Below are 10,301 nucleotides of genomic sequence, written 5' to 3' on the forward strand. Positions count from 1 at the left end.
GCCCCACTTGACTTCGTCTTTTGGCTGTCCTTTTGTTTGTATTAGGAGTGGATTTGCGGTAGTTGAAAATTTCTCGATGAATCGCCGATAGTATGAGGCTAACCCTAGGAATGATTGTAACTCTCTTACGGTGCATGGACGCTTGTAGTTGGCGATTGCCTCGATTTTGCTAGGATCGTGAACGACCCCGTCCGCTGATATGATGTGTCCTAGGTAGTGCACTTCATCTTGCAGAAATTTGCACTATGCCAATTTAAGTTTTAGATTAGCTTTTTCTAATAATCTAAAGATTTCTTGTAGATGTTTGACATGTTTTTCGATGGTCGTCGAGAAGACTATGATGTCGTCCAGGTAGACCAGACAACTCTTCCCGAGGAAACTAGATAGTACGAAGTTCATTAATCGTTGGAACGTTCCTGGAGCGTTGGTTAGCTTAAATGCAAGTCTATTCCATTCGTAGAAATTTTTGTCGACGATAAACGTGGTTTTTTTCTTTTGATTGTTCTTCCATTTCGATTTGCCAATAACCTGACGCGAGGTCGAGGGTGGAGAAAAGTTTTTGTCCTTGCAGCAAGTCCAGGACGTCGTCGCTTTTCGGTAGCGGGAATGAATCTTTTTTTGTTATCGCTTTCAGCTTCCTGCCGAGTCGATGCATAAACTTTCTTCTCCTGAATTTTTCCGTATCAAAACGATGGGTGATGCCCATGGTGAAACAGAGGGTTTGATGACGTCGTTTTTGAGTAACTCCTGGATGATTTTTTCCGCGACTTCTTTTTGTCGTGGAGAGTTTCGATAGGGCCTTGAGCGGTTGGGTCCTTTGCCTTGCGTGTCGATCGTGTGCTTGACTAGCCCTGTTTTCCCGAGGTCTTCTGTTTCGAAAGCGAATAGATGGATATGATTCGTAAGGAGTTCTTGCAATGCTTGCTTTTCTCGGTCTGGGATGGCTGCTGGGGCTTCTTTGAAGATGGTGGAGTTGGCGGCGGTGTTTTGGTAGGAGCAGGAGGCGATGGTGTGTTGTGCCTTTTCTTCGGCAAAAACTAATTTTCCTAGTACTTGAAACGCGGGTATTGTGATTTGCTTGTTGGTCTCGTTGATGACGACTATGCGGAATAATCCATTTCCCTGTTTCCTCGAAACAAACGGGTCGAGTCGGATTCCCTTCGGGAGTTCCGGCGCAGATATAAATGAGCAGGCGAAATTTGGGGGTAGCTTTCCGCCCCCCCGTTCGCTCTCCACCACTTGTGCAGTGTATGGAGAGATGGTGATTTTTTGCGGAGTAATCATAACAGGTTCGTGAGGTGATTGATCGGGTCTTCTCATCCGATGGATCGTCCGCTCACGGCCGTCGAACATAAACTTGTGGCCGTAGAGTGCGTCTAAACCTAGTACGCAGTCCTCGGTGATGTCATCTACTACGATTACCGATTGGGTTAAGAGATCGGGACATTCTTCGTCCACTAGTTGGAATGTAAGGGTGACTGTGCCCCGAGTTTTTAAGCGCCTGTTATTTATATCGTATAGCTCTACTGCAACCTCTGGAGAGAAATTTACGACGTTTCCACAAAGTTCTGAATATAATTTGTTACTTAGCTGGCTTTTTCCTGCACCACTGTCGAAAAGAGCTTCAAAGATCACTTCGGCCTGCTTTTAAGGTGATTCTGGGGGGTCCGACTTTATTCTGCACACTTTTTACGTACTGGCGGGGCTTAGGAGCGTTTCCACCGGTTGGCCCGTCACGTCTATCTGTGGTTACTCGTTTAACTTCCCGTTGAAGGGATTACTTGCCGGCGGATTGCCCGGCGGTCGTGGTGGGTACTGCGGTGTCTATTGCTGCGGTTGTCTTGGTGGCTGCTGGTGATATCCCTTTGCTGCTGGTTACTCGCAGTCGGATGTTGCTGTACCGGTGGGGGCTGGGTTGGGTTGAGTGCGGCAGGTGTTGCTGGTGTGTCCCCTGCGTCCGCAATTGTCGCATGCAAGCCTCATTTGGTACTGTCATGCTGCACAGTCTTTGGTGTCGTGACCGTACATGTTGTGGTAGGCGCAATATTTATCCGAGGTCTTGGGGTTACATGGTTCCTTTCTTTCGGGGTATCTTCGTCCTTCCTGGTTTTTTGCGAGTTCCGAACTTATTGCTTCTCTATCGAGGGATGCGATGTCGTCCTTCTTTACTGTTGGAGGTGGTACATCGAAGTTCCCCGGATGGCCCCTGCGTTAGCGAGTTCCAGCGCTAGGTCGTGACGTTCCGCTGTTTCAATCATCTGGTCGAAGGAGGAGAAGTCCAGACAAAATAGTCGGTCGTGTAGTTGAGGCGCCAGTTCGTTCATGAATTTGTCCCTGCTTAACTGTTCGATGACTTCCTGGCTTACATTGGGATAGCCACCTCTCGCTAGTTTTTGGATTCGGTGTGCGAAATTTCTTATTGATTCCGCAGGCTCTCTTTTGCAGCTGTTGAACGACGTTCTGTATTTGTGTCCCATGTTTTTTCCCATGAATCTTTCTTTTAGGGCTCGCTTGACGGTCTCGTAGCAGGTGGCTTCGACTGGGTGGTCCAGTTGGAATTGTTCCATAAAGTCGTCCGCAGGCCCTACCAGCTTAGACCGTAGATATTTAATCTTTTTGGATTCGATCGAAATCGCCGATATCCATCGTGTTTTCAAAATGTCTGATCCGAGAATTGAGGTCCACATTATCTCCTGGCTTGGAGAATACACTAATTTGTGATAGCAGCCGCGTCGCTTGGATGTTGAGGTCGCTGATGTTTGACTGGCGTTGCCCGCATACTTGTTGCGACTGGTACGCGCCAGTGGTCATATAACTTGGTTGAGGGATTGTCCTTGTTAACATGGCGGGATAATCTTGCTGTGGGGGCGCGGTAGAGTTATTTGTCTGTCGTTGCCACGTAGCAGGGTTCGGTGTGGACGTATATTGTGGTGCGAGTGGGGATTGACTGGTATTACCCCTTAGGGTCGCCACAAAGCTTGCTGCTGCGTCTGTTGTCCAGTTGTTCCTGGTTAGGGCTCGGAATACTGTGACTAGGTCGTCGTCTGAATCGTTTGTGCTACTACACCTTTCGGGGCGACGGTTTGATTCCATTGTGTTTGTAGCGTCGTGTCGTGTAGTTGTTATAAGTTGAGGGGTGAATGATACTCTCTTTTGGGATTGGTGGTTGAGGGTACTCCGCGTTCGGCCTTGGCGTGTCTTTGTTCAAAGCTTCCGTATTTGAGATTTCTTCCTCCGTGGTTTTCTTGTTAGGTTTGTTAATGGCTCCCGTATCTCGTTCTTGGTTTGGCACAAACGGGTTTCCTGTTGCTCTGATGGGATGTGGCGCAAAGGCTGAGTGTGGTCTGTCTGAATTAAAGCTGGCTAACTCTGGATTTGGTCGAGGGGTGGGATCGATTGGTGGTGGTTGGGTTGTTGCGTTGGCCGGTGAAAGCCCTGGGTAGATGCTTTCCAGTAGAGGTGTGAGAAGTGTTCGCAGATCAAAAAATTGAAGAGCTTCCTTGGCGTGTAAAATTTTTTCCGTGTGACCTTATGAGCGCTCGATATAACTGTTGAGTCTTTTCGTACGGAAGTTCAGGTTGGCTATTCAAAGCTTTAAGGAATTGTAGTTCTAGTAAAATTTCTTCTTCTGGGACGTCTTCAAGCCGTAGATCGGCATATTGTTTATGGAAACCTGGCGTTCCGGTTAGGTCCAATTTCGTTACTGAGAAGGTTTCTTGAAAAAATAATTCTGTGACGTCGTTTTTTGTTTCTTGCTGTTTGCGATCGTTTACTACTATGGATTGGGCTTTTCTTAGGACCTCCAAAGGGGGTGTTTCAAGTTCGTCGACCTCTAGGTGAGTGGTTTTTTTTCTCTCTAATGTTGTTCCACTGGCTAGAGTGTTTTGTGCTTGGATTGGGGAATAAATGATTTCACTTTTCTGCCCTTGGGCTTTCGGATTTCTTTTGGATGCTAGTCCAGTCACTATTTTTCCGGCACTTCGAAATACTTTAGTTAAATTATCCATCTACTTTTTAAATTGGCTATTTTGGCGGCGTTTGTTTGTTCTTAAAAAAAATGATGCCCAAAAAACTCAATAAATGGCGTTGAAGTGTGTCAACAAAAATGGGGGAAGTAGAAAAAAAAATGTCTACTTACGAGGCTTGGTATTCGAAATTCACTGTCACCAATGTAAAGCTTGGCCACAACGGTGGAGAACAAGCTAAACAAAATAAAGATAGTTAGGAATGTTTTAACTTACAGTGGGTGCATGTCGAGAGCGGCGGCTGGTGGCGAAAAAACACAACACAGTTGTAAGTGAAAATAAAGTTTTTATTTAACACTAGTTACACTCCGACTCACAGAAACTGACTGATTTACAGATTTTCAGGGGGAACATTTTATAGGTAAGTAGAAGGTTGAATTGGTTAGCACTTCGGGAAGGATAGGGAATTTTGCCGTGTAAATTTAACACAGAGGTGCGAAAAGGGGCATGGCCGGTTATTGGAGGTTAAAGCCCTCCGTGGGAACCAAGGTTGGTGTGGGGAAACGTTGCCGGCGGGTCGTCCCTTACACTATTCAAGAAATACCTGATAATAGAATTAAGAATAAGAATAAGAAAGTTTCCGAACGGAACCACTTTTGATCGATTTACAAACACAACAGATTTGCCCGGGTCACACGAAATTTGTGTTGCCCGCATTAAAAAAAATCGCCTGGTACGAAGGGCGATTGGAGGCATACAATGGATGAACCACCAAAAAACTAACTAAATACAGAAGAAGTATCCAGGAATTTAACTATGGTTATCTTTTCTTTGTTCGACGGAGAGTTAAAATAAAGATCTCAAAAAGAAATTCCTTTTTAAGCTTATCGAGAGAATGCTTTTTATCTTAGTGCTTTCATAAATTATTTTGACTTAACTAAACTAACTTCGTTCTAAACGTCTCCGGTTTTTGTGTTTTCACGGACAGTTTAATTGTTATCTGCAATAACTATTCAAAACGCTATTTGTGCCTCGCCGACGTGTTAAAGAGTTGTATCACGTGTTACTTTGGTCTCGTTTCCCTTCCGCTTTCTCCGCTAGTGCTACCACGGTAAGATCGAATTACATTTGAATTGAGTCACAATGATAGGTGGTATTACTACTGACGGGCTTAAGATTTTTCGTACGTTTTCGTCTCTATAAGCACTCCAGTCATTCCCGTAATCGCTCATTGCACAAACGGAAGAAAAAACACAGTAACAAAATCAATTAATTTCGGGAAACGGTCAGCTTCAAACTCGCCTGTACCAAATAAACTTCAGGGGTGTGAGGCGTCAGCGAAAACTACCGAAGCGGTAAAATTATCTGCCTACCGTTTTGAATCCTAAATTGCAGACAGATAAAACTCAGTTACGGAAATAAAAATTAAATGTTGCGTATGAAGAAGTACCTCGTATCACCGCACCTTCAATTTGTGCATCCCGTTTTTCAACCGAAAATGTACCTGTTAATAGCGTGTCCAAAGCTAGTTTTCTCCCGAATGGTTTTGAATTTTTTTCACCTTCAATTTGTGCATCCCTTTTTCAACCGAAAATGTAAGAACCTGTTAATAGCGTGTCCAAAGCTAGTTTTCTCCCGAATGGTTTTGAATTTTTTTCAAGAGCAAATCTAATGGCAATCAGCTCAAATTGGTTCTCATCACATATCATCCTCATCAACCACTACTCTCAACTCAAAAGTGCTACAGACAATTAACTTCACCTAATTCAACAAGCAAAACAATGGCAGACAAGAACAATTCCCGTTCCTGATTGTAACGAACCGTGTTAGCCACCCTCTTTCTAAAATTTCGTTTCCCTGTTTTAAGTCGTAGTCCGTAGTCCTGTTTTCGTCTAAACCATATTTTCTCCGAAATTTACAAATAATGAAAACAGGCATTATGGCTTCGTACGTTTTTCAATAATACCTTTCCGTAAATAAAAATTTCTATAAAAAATTTAGAGGCCCATAAATATAAAAACACACAAGAATAAATGTATAAAAACGGTGAACCAAGCAAAATAAATATAAGGAATAAAGTCAATGGCGACCAGTAGTTGGTGACATGGATGTTCCATATTTTCAGTTCCTCAACCAAAATATAGAAGGAGCTAGATTTATATAAAATAAAAGAATCAAACTTTTCTTGTCCTTCAGCTTCCAAATTCCACGTTTTAACCCCAATGCCACGCCCTATCTGCACAAGGTCTCTCTTTCGTATACATGTCAAATGCCGAATTTTTCTCCAACGTACACATACACTGCTTTTTCCTTTTCGTTTCGTTTCTTTTCGTAGTACACCAGCCAGATAAAACAAGAAAATATCTTCGGCGCTATTTTTCCTAACCCAAAATAACACGCTCTACTCCCAACCTCGCCATCGTCCACATTTGTAGCCTACCCCCCACTCCTTTATCTCACACCAAGCGCGTTTGCTCCAACTCACCCGCTCGCATTTAACATTCCTTCCCGTCGTTTACATACCCACCAGAAGAATTGGATCACCCCCATCCAATTATCCCGTTTTAACACGCGTAGGATAGGCCATACGGTGTCGCACGCCGGAATTTTTTTCGTATAGAAACATTGCACGCAAAATTATCGGGTTTGTTGCATTACAAAGATAAAGGAATGCTCTTTATCTTTCTAATTTGTTTTTTAAAATCCGTTAAGGATTCTATGAAATAAAGGGTAGACATGAAATATTTGATCACCCCTAAAGCAGCCGCATGGATAATTGGGTAATCTTCAATTCTCTGTCGCTAATTGTCAACCAAAAAAGTACCGATAATAATGCTGTCAAGATGAAATATGCAATAAGATGTAACGAGCGCGCAGCAAAAAAATTCCCGAGGTATATTTGCGCTAAATTCAAATGTATGACACATTATCATAAAATTTTTTGTGATAGTGCCGAACAAATTTCCATCGATACTACACCAGCTGAGTGCAACGAAATGACCAACAATGAAAGATTCAATAAAAAATGAATGCTCATTTCAGAAAATAAACATGTATTCGGCAATAAACCCGAAATATTTTGATTTTGTCTACAAACAATTTATTAAAGAATTATTAATTGCGTCTTTGAAAAAAATTCTACTTGATCAACAAATGTAAGACGTAGATTTTTCAACCCCTGTAGGCACTGCTTTTGCTACATCAGGTAACTTCAATCAAATAATCACTTTTTGACACGACACAGATTTGGGACAAGACCTATACTCAGAAACCTAACCAAACCACCGGCATATGGAATTTGGAATCGGCACTTTAATAAAGCAAACGATGAAATATTTTTCAGACTTCAGGAGGATACAAGCAACTTGACATTTATTTCCTCTGCCGTCTTGTATTTACAAACAACAAATTGCTTGAACAAACCCAAAGCATATATATCGTCGGCCAATCAAAATTGTCCATTTCAACGACGGTCATGATGGAAAATTCAACGGCAATAACACTGGAAACCCCCACGCCACCTAAAGCTGAAAATTGAATCATGCCTGCTACTATACAATATATTCAAAATCAACTTACTGACCATGAAAATGAACTGACACGACAAATCCAAATATTACGATGTGATTCTCGCAAGGCAAGAGACGAAAGGGCAATCACGACTACTCAATATAAAAAGATGGTTTGCAGCTTTTCACAACTAAATTTGCCCCATTACAGGCTTTCAGGAAAACGGCTATTCGTAACCAATTAAAGCCTTAAATATCACAATTGAAACCATAATAGCATTTTGTGAATCAAACCAAAATTTCAGAATTAGACGATTAACCTCGATGAATGGGAACTCGTAAAATATTATATTGCTATTCGGCAAATAAAAAATGACAATTAACAAAATGTTAATTTCAACAACAAATCTTATGCATTCAGTAACAAAACCTAGACACACATTGAAGCCAACATTGTGTTTGACCAGTGGAGACTCGCACATGGTTTCTGCTATAAAAAACGTCAAATTTTTCGACTGGGAACGTCAACTTAATCCGGCATGAAACATGCTTAATCATATGAATATTATGGCCATTATAGCCGCCGCGATAAATAAACTGCCGCCTGCAGAATTTGCATTACACCAAAAACCCCAAGCACGACTAACATTTTATTTACAACTGCAGGTGTAGAAACCCATATCTTCTGGTGGAAGACTAAAAAGATTATTTCTTCATTGGCATACTATGTCTTTTGGGCCTACTCTTCTTACGCTTCTGTTACAGTAGCGGGTTCTTTACAATCACCTGGATCGTATGCTGTCACCCTACTGGCGATTCAACACCAACAGCTTCCAAAACTATTACAATGCATCCCATTTGATTATGGGGTATAATCTTACGCCACCAGGAAGGATGTAACGAAGCCAAATCTATATCTTCAAAATATACTATTTCTTTATATTTTTATTAATTTTCAAGTAGTATATTCGTCTTAGTTGCAATATAATTAGCGCAACACGCTTGACTTCGATGAATATCTGCTATCTGACTCACGCGTGCGATGTACTTATACGCGATACACCACATCACGCCACTTTGCCAAAATGCTAAGTTTCGTGGTGAACCCAAAATCTGAGCAAGTCCAGTCAAGGAATTTTTGGAGATTGCAGTAGTTGTCTCCAAGTCACTCCAATTGCCTTTGTATTGATGATTAGGATAGTGTTGAAAACAATACTTTTAATCATAGTGCTTCCGTAAATTAGCTTGTCTCCAAGTCACTCCAATTGCCTTTGTATTGATGATTAGGATAGTGTTGAAAAACCATACTTTTAATCTTAGTGCTTTCGTAAATTAGCTTGACTCAAATAAACTTAGTCCGCATCTTGAATGTTATCACGTGCAATTTAATTGTTATCTGCATCAACTATTTAAATCCCTATTTGTGTCTCGCCGACATGCTAACGAGTTGTATCACGTCTCATTTACCCAACGCAGAAAATGCGTTACCCTAATGATAGACATTCCGGTTCATCACAAAAAATTCACGAAGGAAGGATGAAAACTTCAGTCAATGTAATCGGTCTTCATCTATGGTTTTATCTATTTTAATGGAATTTGAATTCAGAAACGCACATTTTCAAAGGCTATGAGGTGGAGCTCGGCAAGTCGGAAGTTTCTGACGGAAAATGGCAAAACTTTGAGATATAGATAACCTATTCATAGAAAATGTTAAATCATTCCTAACATAAGTCATCATAGGGTGCTTCTCTTGAAAACAAGGTTTAAAAGTTCAAATCTATTAACAAATGGCGGGTTGCGGATACTATTAGCTGTTTTATTTACGAATTTTTAAAGGAGAACGTGTAGGCCTTCACGTGTCTTGGTGAGTAAAAAGCTGTGTTGGGGAAGAGTGTAAAAGTATATTTTCTGTTCGTTCGCTTGCCCTATCTTCGTTTGAATATAACTTTGGGGGTTCGCCTACAGAATAGAAATGCGATTTATATGTTAAGGGAGGGCAATAATACTGACCGAATTCAAATAACGACCTATTACCAACTACATTTTGCTTGAAACATGGCTTGTCCATGCCCGGTATCGTTAATTTTGTTTACATCTTCAATATATAATCAATTCGACTTTATCAAAACGACTAGCTAAGAACTTTTTATCTGTTCATGAAAAGGTATGGGCTTTTAAAAGGAGGTTAAAAACTTATGTAACACCGCAATGCCTGAATTAAGACCATTGAAACGACGAGGTAGCCTATCTATCTAAATTTCAGATTGTAACGCACAGCACACTTAGGCTTATGCAATCCGTGCTACGTATGCATTAAGAAAGGTAAAACAGGAGCAATACCTAAGAAGTCAACGTGGGACAGCGTCGAGAAGAAGATTCAAACGGCCTCTAGAGATCGGCCATTCCATTCCAAATTCAGAAGTGGAATCTCTGAATCCGATCGGCAAATCAAGGAGAGTCGGGTTCACTGTGTGGATTTCAAAAATTTGTGCTACACAAGAAAACAAGGGGCAGTGATCTTGAAGAAGAATCGATTGTCGAACAAGACGAACCGTGTGAGGAAGTGACTTCAAGGAAGTGTTAGAAGGAACCCCTGACGGAAGTCCCGGTGAACTAATGGCGTCACGGGTGGAGCTTCATTGGCCGGAGAAGAGGGATCAAGAGCAGAGCGAGACGATTTTAGCTGGCGAGCCCCAACTGCCTCATTCAATTAGTCATCGATAGCTAAGTCGTGACACTAAGGTGAAAATTCTGAAGTTTTGCGAAAATCAACCGGTGAAGCAATGGCTCAACGACCGCTTATTCCAAAACTGAAGTACAGAGAACC

Source organism: Daphnia carinata, chromosome 1 (genome assembly GCF_022539665.2).
Source record: "Daphnia carinata strain CSIRO-1 chromosome 1, CSIRO_AGI_Dcar_HiC_V3, whole genome shotgun sequence".
NCBI classification, from domain to species: Eukaryota; Metazoa; Arthropoda; class Branchiopoda; order Diplostraca; family Daphniidae; genus Daphnia; species Daphnia carinata.